The sequence below is a fragment of the Capra hircus genome, chromosome 3 (genome assembly GCF_001704415.2).
Source record: "Capra hircus breed San Clemente chromosome 3, ASM170441v1, whole genome shotgun sequence".
Taxonomy (NCBI): Eukaryota; Metazoa; Chordata; class Mammalia; order Artiodactyla; family Bovidae; genus Capra; species Capra hircus.
The window spans coordinates 51,496,747-51,509,361 of NC_030810.1; the positions used below are offsets into that span (position 1 = coordinate 51,496,747).

General features: G+C 39.8%; 1 protein-coding gene and 1 pseudogene across 1 annotated transcript in view; both read right to left on the reverse strand.

The window, feature by feature from the left end:
* The window catches only part of SLC44A5 (solute carrier family 44 member 5), a 216,229-nt gene that overhangs the window by 160,776 nt on the left and 42,838 nt on the right, over positions 1-12,615 (reverse strand). The window lies entirely within an intron of this gene.
* LOC106501956 lies at positions 10,666-11,106 on the reverse strand (annotated as a pseudogene).

A 12,615-nucleotide genomic window follows, 5' to 3' on the forward strand; every position in this document is an offset into this window, starting at 1 on the left:
TCTACTCTGCACATAAAACCTACCAGCCAAAACAGAAGTCTTGATTTCTGAACCAGCACACCTGCACCTCCCCTAATCTTTCCATTCTTAGGAAGGGAATTGTCATACACCCAAATGTTCATGTCACACATCTTGTTTTTCAGCCACTAAGTTGGGTCTGACTCTTTGCAAGCCCAGTGGACTGTAGCATGCCAGGCTTCCCTGTCCTTTGCTGTCTCCTTTTGCTCAGACTCAAGTCCATTGAATCAGTGATGCTTATCCAACCATCTTATCCTCTATCGTCCCCTTCTCTTCCTGCCTTCCATCTTTCCCATCATCAGGGTCTTATGCACTGAGTAAGCTCTTCACATCAGGTGACCAAAATATTGGAGCTTCACCTAGTCACAAGTCCAGCAGTTATCTTTGACTTCTTTCCATCACCTTTCATATCAATAAACACTGCTACCAGAATGTGTCTGAATCTATTCATATCTCTCCATCTCCATTACTGTCACCTTAGGCCAAATCACTGACTCCTTCATGCCAATGACTGCAAAATCTGCCTATTGATCTCCTCGCTTCTGCTTTAGGACTCTTAAAAGCCATTCTCCAGTAGTTAGAATGAGCTTTTATAATGTATTAGACTAACTTACTCTCCGACTAAAACCCTCAAATAGCTTTTCCACTGCACTTAGTAGAATGTGCTTTTGGGGTTCTCCTAACAACCCACGCTCCCTCCTCACTTCCCTGCCCCCATCCACCATGCTGTGCTCACAGGGGCCTTCTTTTTACTCCTTGAGCTCAGAAGCTCATTCCTGCCTTAGGGATTTTACATTTTGTTCTTCCTCTATCTGAAATGCACTGTCTTCAATCTTCCCATTGGCTGGCTTCTCTTTATCATTCAAGTCTCATTTCCATCGTCACCTCGAAAGAAAGGTCTTCCCTGACCACCAAATCTAAATTAATGCTCCCACTCACACTCCGGCCAGGTACTAGCACATCCTCTGTTTTATTTTCTTCTTCATACTTATCATCTTATGAAACTGTCATTTTCATTTCTCAGATGTTATCTGCCCCGTCTCTTTCCCCTTCCAAGGCCTGTCTTGTTCATCACTGTATCTCTGATGCCCAGAGGAGAGAGGGCACATAATAGATGATCAGTCAATAACTTCTGAATGAGAATAAATAAAAATTAATCTTTGGAAGAACAGTCACATAACGCATCCACTGAGAGTTAGGTCCTTCTCTCTTCCATGGCAGTACTTTGCACACTGAAGTAAACTCTTTTCCATTGACTATTTCTTCTACTATATGCTTGTTCTTTGAGGACAAGGACATTTTATCTTTGTATTATTACCAACTAGCATAATTCTTATCATAGAGTAAGGCATACTACAAATATTTGTTGAAGGAACAAAAGAAAACAAGGAAACAATGTGACATAGATCCTATGAATAAGTACAAAGGTGACCCTCTAAAGAGGCTGGATAATGACCACAGCATTTGAGCCCAATCATCACAGAGAAGTGAAGCATTACATATAGGTTTAAACTTCAGGACTTTAAAGTCATTATTAACACTCTAGCCTATTTGAAGTTATGCAAATTCTACACCATTTTCAGATGACACTGGTGTGATACAGGGGTTCAAATTCCTAAACAAGATGCTCGGGTAACAGGAAGACAGTGTCAGTTCTCTGAGCTATTTAAATTACTAAAACCTATGGAATACATCTCAGACTATTTTTCAATTTAATTAGTTTTATGAAATATTCACAGAAGGCATGACACTGTACACGCTGTGGACTGTGGATTTGAATATGCAGTGTCAAAGCAGGTCAAAGACTTACAGGTCCCAGTGGAAAAAGTCAGCTTATTCTGTTTATTCCATTATTTTTGTGTCAGAGAAAAGTCATTAAAATGTTATGACCACTTGCTTGACCTGTGATCCAAGTCTGAAAAAAAATAAAGTCCAAATTGCTACAATTGGCACCCTGTAATAAAGGTCATGTACTATCTTTTCAAGACATGGAGAAAGGTGTTGTTTAGTTTTTAAATAGAAAACTCAATGAAAGAAGATGCAAATTAAAGAAGCTTGACATTTTTAAGCACAGCCAGTATGTGAACCATGAACTTCCAGATGTTCAAGCTGGTTTTAGAAAAGGCAGAGGAACAAGAGATCAAATTGCCAACATCTCAGACAGGAGATGGCAAGAGTGAACATCAACATTCTAGGATTCAGAGAACTAAAATGGACTGGAATGGGTGAATTTAACTCAGATGACCATTATATCTACTACTGCGGGCAGGATCCCTTAGAAGAAATGGAGTAGCCATCATGGTCAACAAAAGAATCTGAAATGCAATACTTGGATGCAATGTCAAAAAGGCAGAATGATCTCTGTTCGTCTCCAAGGCAAACCATTCAATATCACCATAATCCAAGTCTATGCCCCAACCAGTAATGCTGAAGAAGCTGAAGTTGAACGGTTCTATGAAGACCTACAAGACCTTTTAGAGCTAACACCCAAAAAAGATGTCCTTTTCATTATAGGGGACTGGAATGCAAAAGTAGGAAGTCAAGAAACACCTGGAGTAACAGGCAAATTTGGCCTTGGAATCCGGAATGAAGCAGGGCAAAGAAAATAGAGTTTTGCCAAGAAAATGCACTGGTCATAGCAAACACACTCTTCCAACAGCACAAGAAAAGACTCTACACATGGACATCACCAGATGGTCAACACCGAAATCAGATTGATTATATTCTTTGCAGCCAAAGATGGAGAAGCTCTCTATACAGTCAGGAAACACAAGACCAGGAGCTGACTGTGGCTCAGATCATGAACTCCTTAATACCAAATTCAGACTGAAATTGAAAAAAGTAGGGAAAACCACTGGACCATTCAGGTATGACCTAAATCAAATCCCTTATCACTATACAGTGGAAGTGAGAAATAGATTTAAGGGCCTAGATCTGATAGATAGAGTGCCTGATGAACTATGGAATGAGGTTCATGACATTGTACAGAAGACAGGGATCAAGACCATCCCCATGGAAAATAAATGCAAAAAAGCAAAATGGCTCTCAGAGGAGGCCTTACAAATAGCTGTGAAAAGAAAAGAAGCGAAAAGCAAAGGAGAAAAGGAAAGATATAAGCATCTGAATGCAGAGTCCCAAAGAATAGCAAGAAGAGATAAGAAAGCCTTCCTCAGTGATCAATGCAAACAAATAGAGGAAAACAACAGAATGGGAAAGACTAGAGATCTCTTCAAGAAAATTAGAGATACCGAGGGAACATTTCATGCAAAGATGGGCTTGATAAAGGACAGAAATAGCATGCACCTAACAGAAGCAGAAGATATTAAGAAGAGATGGCAAGAATACACAGAAGAACTGTACAAAACACATCTTCATGACCAAGATATTCATGATGGTGTGATCACTCACCTAGAGCCAGACATCCTGGAATGTGAAGTCAAGTGGGCCTTAGAAAGCATCACTACGAACAAAGCTAGGGGAGGTGACGGAATTCCAGTTGAGCTATTTCAAATCCTGACAGATGATGCTGTGAAAGTGCTGCCCTCAATATGCCAGCAAATTTGGAAAACTCAGCAGTGGCCACGGGACTGGAAAAGGTCAGTTTTCATTCCAATCCCAAAGAAAGGCAATGCCACAGAATGTTCAATGTACCACACAATTGCACTCATCTCAAATGCTAGTAAAGTAATACTCAAAATTCTCCAAGCCAGGCTTCAGCAATACGTGAACCGTGAACTTCCTGATGTTCAAGCTGGTTTTAGAAAAGGCAGAGGAACCAGAGATCAAATTGCCAACATCTGCTGGGTCATCAAAAAAGCAAGAGTTCCAGAAAAACATCTATTTCTGCTTTATTGACTATGCCAAAGCCTTTGACTGTGTGAATCACAATCAACTGTGGAAAATTCTGAAAGAGATGGGAATACCAGACCACCTGACCTGCCTCTTGAGAAATCTGTATGCAGGTCAAGAAGCAACAGTTAAACTGGACATGGAACTACAGACTGGTTCCAAGTAGGAAAAGGAGTACGTCAAGGCTGAATACTGTCACCCTGCTTATTTCACTTCTATGCAGAGTACATCATGAGAAACACTGGGCTGGATGAAGCACATGCTGGAACCAAGGTTGCTGGGAGAAATATCAATAACCTCAGATATGCAGATGACACCACCCTTATGGCAGAAAGTGAAGAAGAACTAAAGAGCCTCTTGATGAAAGTGAAAGAGAAGAGTGAAAAAGTTGGCTTAAAGCTCAACATTCAGAAAACGAAGATCATGGCATCCGATCCCATCACTTCTTGGCAAATAGATGGGGGAACAGTGGCTGACTTTATTTTTCTGGCTCCAAAATCACTGCAGATGGTGACTGGAGCCATGAAATTAAAAGACGTTTCCTCCATGGAAGTAAAGTGATGACCAACCTATACAACACGTTCAAAAGCAGAGATATTACTTTGCCAACAAAGGTCTGTCTAGTCAAGGCTATGGTTTTTCCAGTGGTCATGTATGGATCTGAGAGTTGGACTATAAAGAAAGCTGAGCGCCAAAGAATTGATGCTTTTGAACTGTGGTGTTGGAGAAGACTCTTGAGAGTCCCTTGGACTGCAAGGAGATGAAACCAGTCCATCCTAAACCAGATCAGTCCTGGGTGTTCATTTGAGGGACTGATGTTGAAGCTGAAACTCCAATACTTTGGCTACCTGATGCAGAGATCTGACTCATTTGGAAAGACCCCGATGCTGGGAAAGATTGAGGGAAGGAGGAGAAGGGGACGACAGAGGATGAGATGGTTGGATGGCATCACCGACTCAATGGACATGAGTTTGGGTGGACTCTGGGAGTTGGTGATGGACAGGGAGGCCTGGCGTGCTGTGGTTCATGGGGTCGCAAAGAGTCGGACACAACTGAGCCACTGAACTGAACTGAACTGATGGAAGAAATAACCCCTTTCCTTGTACCAGAATGCCATCCAAGGAGAAGGTTCTCTAACTGGTGCTATATCTAGAAGAAGAAAAAAAAAAGAAAGGCTCATCATTACCTACTTACACACATACTGAATGCAGATCTCTGTCCTCCAAGGAATTACAAATCAGATTATAAGACAATATGTGAGTACCAAAAGCTAAAAAGAAATCACAAGTATTATGTGCTGTATACCATCCATAGTAAAAGCTGCAGGATTTCAGTGGAGGGAAGGCATTCTGAGGCTGGAGGGCAGAGGCCATAGAGCAGGGCCATAGAGCAAGGAAGACTACCACTTGAGGTGTCAGTGAGATACTTCTCCAAAAAGTGAGCATGGAGAAAATAATACTGCTTTCTGAAGCTTAAACTCTGATTCAACACATGATTAACGCACATAGTCACCTCAGTGAGATGAAGCCTCCCAATCTAACAAGCCTTGATTCCAAACTTCTTGAATCTATTAACATATCTAAAGGGAACTGCATGTGATGCTCAAACAGGTCTGCCCATCTGAGCACCCTCCAGATTAGGGCACTAAGACAAGTTGAAATAAGGGTCCAATGTGAAGATGCTGCTCTGTCAATAGATAGCCAGGCTGGAAGAGCCTTGCCATTAGCCATTCCACTCACGTAATTTCCTTTTCTGACTACACATTCACCCAGGAACCTTTTTGATAATTAGGTTTCTTGTGTAGTTTGCCTAAAGGGAGCAATATGCTGGTCAGGCCAAGGAACATCAGGCCTTCTCAGCAATTAAATTTCTCAATGTAAATGATTGCATTAACATTCTGGCTTGATACATCAGTCTCTTGTGAGCTTTGTTAATACTAATCATCATCCTTGAATTAGAGCAATTCTAAAACACGGACAAAATAAATTTTCAGACCCTGCAGAAATGCACATGACTTGGTTTGTCTCAACAGAGAGTTCATTCAAGAGTTTAGAAACCCTAGAGAGAGTATAGTTTAGTCAGATAACTTAAGACAAATTTGTGTCAAGATTTCAGCATCATGTTAAGGAATTTGGAGTTAACTTTTAGGCAGTGGGAAGTCATTTGTGAAATTTGAAGGGTGGGAGTGGCACATGTAACATGCAAGGAGACCAAACCAGTCAATCCTAAAGGAAATCAACCCTGAATATTCATTGGAAGGACTGATGCCAAAGCTGAAGCTCCAATACTTTGGCCACCTGATATAAAGAGCTTACTCACTGGAAAAGATCCTGATGCTGGGAAAGACTGAGGACAGGAGGAGAAGGGGGCGACAGAGGATGAGATGGTTGGATGGTATCATTGATTCAATGGATATGAGTTTGAGCAAGCTTGGGGAGACAGTGAAGGACAGGGAAGCCTGGCATGCTGCAGCCCATGGGGTTGCAAAGAGTCGAACATGACTTGGCAACTGAACAACAACAACAACATGATTGAAACTGTTCTTCATTATATATTATCTGTTATATTCAGCTCTATTTGGCAGAACTCATGGCTTAACTGAGGAGCTAGCCAAGCAAACAACTGATTACAACACAGTGTCATAAGCACACAGAGTACTCTAAGGGCAACAAGGATAAGGTAGTATTTTTCAGAAGAGAAAACTTACACATTTTTCTATTAGATTTAACATTCTATCTTCCCTTGTATTTAGATGCTTTTTTAGTTAAAAGAACTATATCAATATTTCAAAGAGCTTCATAAGTATATTTCTGACTCTCTACTGAATACTCTTACCTGGAGAGGCCATAGGCATTTCAAAACTCAACATTTCAAAAACTAAATTAGCTATCTTCTCTGCTCTTCATAACCATTCCGGCTCTTCCTCATGTGTTCCCTACCTTCATTAATAGAACCGTAATGCTTCCAGTTATTAGTACAGTCATGCTAGACCATCTCTTCTATCCTCAGCATACAATCAGTCCTAAAGCCTTGTAGATTTTTTCCTTCTTATTACCTCTTAGATTTATTCTTTTCCAGAGCCACTGCTTCAGTCAAGGTTTTAATCATTTGTCAGCTAGATAACTGAAAATTCATCTAAATGGTATCCTGCCTTTGTTTCAACTAGTTTCTCTTCTCTCCAGGATATCCCTGGCTTTAAAGCTAGGATAATAGTTCGTTTAGTCATTCACCAGACACATATTACACGTCAGGGACTTTTCTAACCATAGGGATTACACTGATGAACAAAACACTCAAGGTTCTTGCTGCTCACAAACCTGATCTATTAGACAGGATATTAACTGTGAGAAAAAAATGAATAAAGAAATTCTCAACAATGATGAATATTATAAAGAAAGTACAATTAAATGATGTTGCAGATAGTGACTGGAAGACGAGGTTGTCATGAAGGGCTCTTGGGCAATGGCAGTTAAAAGCTGAATGACAAGAGGTAGCTATTCATGCAAAGGTCTGGGCTCAAAGTAGTTCAGTCAGTATACCCAGGATGGCTGCAAGTTTAAAATCTTTAAGAAATGAGAAGAAGGCAAGCATGGCTACAATAAGAAAATGAGAGAGAGAAAGAGTGGTACAGGATGATATAAGCGAGTCATGCAGAGGGCACTCATGTAGGACATGAAGTTGAGTTTAATTTACATAGATAGTATGGAAAGCTATTGAAAATGTATTAAGGAGAAGAGCTATAATTAATTCATGATTTGAAAGCTCACTGAAGGTTTTTTATGTAGAATGGACTATAGAAAAATAAGGAAAGAAAACAGATCATTCTAGAGTCTAGTGCTAAAGTATAAGTAGGATATACAGTGCTGCGGATGATGGTGACTGTAAAAAAGAGAAGTAGGTATTCTGGGGATATATTTTGGAGCTAAAGCCAATAAGACTTGCTGATGCATTCAATGTGAGAAATGGGGGGAGGGTGGGAAGAGGAAGCCAAGAACCTGTAACTTGAGTAACAGGGTGGGATACTGGTGTCACTTTCTGAAATGGAAAAGACTGATGAAGGAGGTTTTAGAGCTTTCAAGTGCAAGTAAGAATCAAGAGTTCTGTTTGACCAAATTAAGTTTGAATAAGTACCATGAATTCAAATACAGAAGTCAAATAGGCAGTTGCATAAAGAAATATGGAGGTCGACGGAGAGTCATTGCTAGAGATATAAAGCTTGGGAGTCACTGACATGTAGATAATATTTAAAGTCATTGACCTAGTGTAAAAGTAGACTAGAGAAAAGTGAAGGATGAGGACCAAGGCACTCTCATATTTGGAGATCAAGTAGGGGTTAGGACACAGAAAAGGAGACTAAAAAGGAAGTAGCAATGAGGTGCAGGGAGCATCTGGTGAGTATGATGTCAAGGAAACCAAGAGGAAAGACTGTTTCAAAAGGGAGAGAGGGGTCACACCAGTCAGAATGGTTATCATTAAAAAATCTACAAATAACAAATGCTGGAGAGGGTGTGGAAAAGGGAACCCTCCTACATTGTTGGTGGGAATATAAGTCGGTATAGCCATATGGGGACTTCCCTGGTGGCACTAATGGTAAATCTTCCTGCAACACAGAAGACATAAGAGATGTAGATTCGATCGCTGGGTAGGGAAGATCTCCTGGAGGAGGCCACGGAGACCCACTCTAATATTCTGGCCTCAAGAATTCCATCGACAGAGGAAACTGGCAGGCTATATACAGTCCATGGGGGTCCCAAAGAGTTGGACACGACTGAAGCAACTTAGCAACCAAGCAGCCAGTATGGAAGTTCCTCAGAAAACTAAAAATAGAATTACCATATGATCTAGCTATCCTGCTCCTGAGAACATACCTGGAAAAACTATAATTCAAAAAGATACATGTAACCCTATGTTCATAGCAGCACTGTTCACAATAGCCAAACATGAAAACAACTTAAATGTCCATCGACAGATGACTGGACAAAGAAGATGTGGTGTGTATATAACAGAATACTACTCAGCCATAAAAAAGAATGAAATATTGTAGCAACATAGACTCAACTAGAGATTATCATGCGAAGTGTAGTAAGTCAGAAAGAGAAAGACAAATACCATATGATATCACTTATATATGGAATCTAAAACATGGCACAAATAAACCTATCTACAAAATAGAAACAGACTCATAAACATAGAGAATGCACCTGTGGTTGCCAAGGTTGTGGTGGGGGGAGGATGGACTGAGAGTTTGGGGTTGGTAGATACAAACTATTATATTTAGAATGGATAAACAATAAAGTCCTAATGTATAGCACAGGAAATTATACTCAATATACTATGATAAACCATAATGGAAAAAATATTTTAAATGTATATCTATGTGTTTAACTGAGTCACAGCAGAGATTGGCACAACACTATAATCAACTATATTTCAAAAAATAAAAAATGAAAGTGGCAAGAGCAGTCACCTTTGTCAAATGCTGCTGTGAAATTAAAATAAAAGATGTTGCCCACTATACTTGGCCCAATGGAAGTCATTGGTGACCTTTTCAAAACAGTTTGAGGAGAGCTGTAAATAAATCTGTACTGGAGAGAATGTGACAAAGGGGAGAAAGAAGAAATGACAATTAAAGACAACTGAAGCAAATCTAATCATGCAACTCCCCTGACCTGAAACTAACACAGCATTGTTAATCAACTATACTGAAATATAAAATAAAATTTTTTAAGAAGAGCAGAAGCTTGCCATTCATCTCATGCCCTTTAGAATAAAGGTCAAACTCTGTGCCTTCAGATATACAGTGCTCTTCAGTATCTGGGTTCTTTCAACCTAAGCAATTTTATCTCTCAACCATACTCTCCCTCTTACTACTATAAATACTTGTAATACTCTAACATGAGTCATGCAAAGTCTCTTCCTCCATATGCATCTCTGAGTTACTCCTTGCCCTTTCTTACATAAAAAAAAAAAAAAAACAAAACCAAAAAACAAAAAACAAAACCTTTTATACATCCGTCAGTCCCCTTTGAGAATGACCATATCAGGCAAGCAGTGCCACTCCCTTCCACATGATTTACTCTCTCCTTAGAGCTTCCATCGCAACCTGAATGTCTACGTAGTGTTTACCTCACTACACTGAAGTCTTCTTTCTTTCTGAAAATTCATTCTTTATTTTAATAGAAAAACCCTTCAACCTTAACGAATGACATTTGTTTTCATATTGTTGTAGAGAACACTTATAAGATATGAGCGTCTGCTACCAGTTCCAAAGATTTCACATATACTTTAGAAAAAGTATTGTTGGATTCAAACAAAAATCTCTGTCTCCTCATTTTTCCATAATTTTACTAAATCATCACTACAAAAGCTGGTAATGGGGATATCACATAATTATGCCAACACTTGGTAATGACAGTGAAATCAGCCATCCCAATCCAGCTAAATTATAAAAACATGACCTTTAGTAAGGTCATGTACTCCCTTCTCTCATTTCTGGAACACAAGGGCTCTCCTTGATACCCCATGGGCCAATAGGAGACTTGAGTTATAATGTGTAGATTCCTTTCAGTTATAGTTGCAAAAGAAGTCTTAAAATCCTTGATGGTTTGACATCTCTTGGAAAGAAGTAAGCTAGGAGGCAGACTGCTGATCTGGATTTGTTCAGATGCACATCATTCCCAGATCTTTAAGTGATACATCCGAAGTTCTCTCAGTAAAGTTGTGGCCATGACTCCACTAGCTCTGGCTATCTTCTTTGATTTTTAATGCTTATCATTCTTTACGATAGGCTGTAGCAGCCTACGATATTGTATATCTGGTATAGCCTATGATACTGTATATCTGATATAGCCTACAATAGGCCATACCAGCTATAGCAGCCACTGCTTGGTAAAAGTCTGCCACAAAGTCTGGCTCACTGACCTCTAGATGCCTGAGAAATTCATTGCATTCCTGCTCAGCCCAACCTCCAAACCACTGATCCCAAAGACGCAGCTGGCACTCAAAGATACAAGGTGGTCGGTTTGCTCTAGACTTTCTAGCAATGGCTGTAATTTTCCAGGTGCTGTAGAAAATATTCACGCTGAGGACCTGACCACCTAGCAAGTCAGTGAAGAATACACTGCATCTCCTGGGAAGTGATGTAAGACATTGGGGGAGGGGAAGAGTTAGAAACATTGTCAGGCACTGAGGGTAAGGGAACGACAGCGGCATTGAAGGGGAAGATGATTCCAGCGGCATCCTCCCCTTTTTCTCACAGGGCACCCGGAAGCCACCACAAGAATGTTTAGACTCCAACTGTGACCACCACTTATATGTTTCTACATTGCAGTCTTCGCTTTGGTTACAACACTCCTCTCCCCTCACTCTATGACACAAACATAGGCAACAGAATAAGAACAACCTATGAAGTTTAGGAGCATTTCTAGATTTGTGTCCCTGGTACTGGATTTAGATCTTGTACAGAGCAGTGTTCTCCTAGCTTCCTAAACGAAAGCTTCTGAAACTACAAATTTCATTGTTAATTTCTTAAAATTCTTCAATCTCTTTTCTGAGTCTATAAAATTAAATACCAAACACACTGATATGTTGAATAAGTCCTTGATGATTTTGCTCATTGTTACCTCTTCAGCATCATTTCTCTCCACCTCATCCTGATCTTCACATACTGGGTGCACACCAAACCATTTCCAGGACAGGTTTTCTCAGGTTTTCGTACGCTGAGGTGTGCTGCCAACTTTTCTTGGAATATCTTTAAGAACCAGCTGAAGGGTCACCTCTCCTCTTAGGTTTTTCCAGATTCACCTCTCCCTACTCCTAGTACACTAAACACTCTTCATTTGCCATGCCTGGGTCGGTAACTCTGTTATTGTACTCATCACTTTTATCCTTTTATCATCTTCTCTTCCTACTCATTTGCAAGCTCTGTTGAAAGCACCCAGTACATTGCCTGACGCACAACAAGCACACAGTTAATGAATACGTTTCTTTAAATCCTTTGATTTAAAGGTGATTTCAAGTTTTAATATTATCTTTTAGATTGATTATTTTCATTATTAGGAATAATTTGTAGGTGGTGACTCTTTAAAGTGCAAAAACATTAATAAAGAACAAATTCACTTATTGAGGAATACAAGGGATAGGCTATAAATTTTAAAGATGTCTGTTAGTCCACATCTTCCTGTGGAATACTGTCACAATGATAAATAATCGATCATGTTAGACCATTTGTTCCAATCAAAATGAGGCAAATAAATGCCAAGTTAAAGCACATCTTCAATTCACATTTGCATTCTGAAGAATTAGCCATTCAGGGAAATTACTTGTTTTTATTTCCTTCCACATTTTGAGACTACTTACAAGTTTTCAAAGGAGTGATAAGACATAGAGTTTTTATTTCAAACTGTTTTACAAGTCAAAATGATTTTGAAACATTTTCAGACATTTTTATAACATGGGACTTACATTTTTTATTGGCCTTTGTGTACTTTTTTCAATAAACTTTTCCTCACAATTTTCCTTGATGGACCCCACTTCTAGACACATAAGTTCCCTCTACAGTGACAAGAGGGCTTCCCAAGTGGCTCAGTGATAAAGAATCTGCCTACCAATGCAGGAGATGCAGGTTAAATCCCTGGGTTGGGAAGATCCCCTGAAGAAGGAAATGGCTACCCACTCCAGTATTCTTTCCTAAGAAATCCCATGGACAGAGGAGCCTGGTGGGCTACAGTCCATGGGGGTCACAAAAGA